The sequence below is a fragment of the Sinocyclocheilus rhinocerous genome, unplaced genomic scaffold (genome assembly GCF_001515625.1).
Source record: "Sinocyclocheilus rhinocerous isolate Xijiao unplaced genomic scaffold, SAMN03320098_v1.1 C36867353, whole genome shotgun sequence".
NCBI lineage: Eukaryota > Metazoa > Chordata > Actinopteri > Cypriniformes > Cyprinidae > Sinocyclocheilus > Sinocyclocheilus rhinocerous.
The window spans coordinates 1-2,091 of NW_015786534.1; the positions used below are offsets into that span (position 1 = coordinate 1).

Consider the following 2,091-nt stretch of genomic DNA (forward strand, 5'->3'; position numbering starts at 1 on the left):
TCTCATGCTCTCCTCAGTGTAGGCCAGATAAACATGGGACAGGTCTACTTCAAATGGCTGCATCACAAAAGAAGGACAGCGGACAAAAATGAAACATGAAAAGGGAGCAGCGTGCATCACGTGTGCCTCAGTAGATCTGAACGGATGCTTACATCTTTTTCTTTCTTGTCCGACACAGGTGTCTGTTTTCTCATGTTGTTGCCGGTGTAGGCCACACATTTCTAAAAAACAGCAAATACATCAGCTGTATTATATATTTTCATTGCACCCAAACATCATGTGCAGAATGAAATGTGTTAAAGACGCTCACCAGCTGCCATTCTCCAATGTCCTCATTCCAGTGCACATAGTTCTCAATCATCTCCTGTACACAGCACAACAAAAAAAAATGTTGTTTGCATGTTTTAATAGTAGTGCAGCTGAAACGCTGAGATAAATATTAAGCCAAGTTCAGATTTTGGGGACTTTTGAAACTCATGTTAAACTCAGAGTAAATAAGCAAAGGCAGCTCATTATTTCATTGAACTGCATTTGAAATATTCGATTCTTAAAGGGAAAGTTCACTCAAAAATGAAAAGTCTGGTTCCAAACCTGTATGAGTTTCTTTATTCTGCAGAAAAAAAGAATATATTTTAAACAGCTATTTATAATAATATATTTTAACTTTGGTTACCACTGATTTCCACGGTGCTGACCAAAAAAACAACACTTCATATCTTCTATGTTTCACAGAACAAAGTAATACGGGTTTGGAACGGCATCAAGAGTAAATGATGACAGAAGGATAATTTATGGGGTGAACTATCTCTTTAAGACTTTCTGTACAGTTAATTTGCTAGCTCAGTTTTGACATTTTCGCCTTTATTGTGCAAGTGCAGCATTTCACACTTTATATTATCAGCAAAAAATATCTGATTAATCAAATCCTGACAAGGGGGAAAAAGCAAAAAATGATTTGCATGCTTATTTATGCAAGTGCTGCATCCTGAAGCGCTGTGTTCGTGCAGGAGAAACAAGAAACGGAGAGAAACACAATACTTCAGTGATTAAAACAGTGTTCTGCAGGTTAAACGAACGTAAATTTAAGATTTGTTTAAAGGTCCTTTTTAAGACCAAGTAAAGAAAATTTAAGGAATGAATTGAATACACCAAACATGTACTTGGAGCAAAACTACAAAAAATAAGTTAAAATTAATCAAAATGAAGTGAATTCATAAATAAAAACTTCTAAATATCTGCCAACTGGCTCGGAAAAATCTACTTGATTTAAAGGATAAACAAGTTTTCATACCCCACTGACTGATGTTTGTTCTTGTTTTAAACATAAACTGAGTTAAAGACTTAATTTTACATTTGCAGCTCAAGTAAATGTATCTTGTTTTAAGGATGTTTGTATTAGAAAACAAAAATACAGAGGAAGACATTAATCTTTGTAACTTCATGAATTTAAGTCGTTTTGCTCTGATTTTGCGACTTTAAACTGGACCATTTTTCCTAAAAAGCCTAAAACTACATTTAGATTAGCTTGACTAAACATTACACAATTCAAGGTAATATGTAAATGTCAGACAAAGACATTTGACATGCACATATGGGAGGGTTTTCCCGTGATCTTGAAAAAGGGTGGTTTAATGAAGCTGAACTAGGAGATCTTTATCAACATGTTTTGATCACCAAGTAATTCCTGTATTTCTGTATCTATTATTTGATCACTTCACTGTTATTCTAAAACATGCCAACAAGAAAGAATGAGGAGGTTTGTCTAAAGTTTTGGCTGACAGTGCACGTGCATGAGCACAAATACAGACCTGATATTCCTGAGGAATGAAGTTATCAATGATGAGCATCTGTAGCCGCAGCTCTCTGCTCAGCTGCCGGATGTTTTCCAGCAGGCCTTCGATCTCTCTGTGATGCTCTTGCTGCAGATCAGCCATCTGAAACAGCAGACATTCTTACCAGAGTACCAATATAAACTAGTATTGTCTTGTAGTGAACAAATTGGCATTCCAAGGACCAGTTTAATGGCAGGGCCCCTCTCTAACTGTGGGGAGATGTGCCACACTGTGATTGGATCTTGGTGGAGGAACATAA

The 2,091-nt window shown here is 36.3% G+C and overlaps 1 long non-coding RNA gene across 1 annotated transcript; it reads right to left on the reverse strand.

The window, feature by feature from the left end:
• LOC107736660 (uncharacterized) lies at positions 1 to 1,933 on the reverse strand. Its single transcript, XR_001639710.1, has 4 exons — positions 1,809 to 1,933; positions 311 to 364; positions 153 to 221; positions 1 to 57 (listed from the first exon to the last, which is right to left on the reverse strand). It is a non-coding gene; the product is annotated as an uncharacterized LOC107736660 (long non-coding RNA).
• Between the last annotated feature and the right edge of the window lie 158 nt (positions 1,934 to 2,091).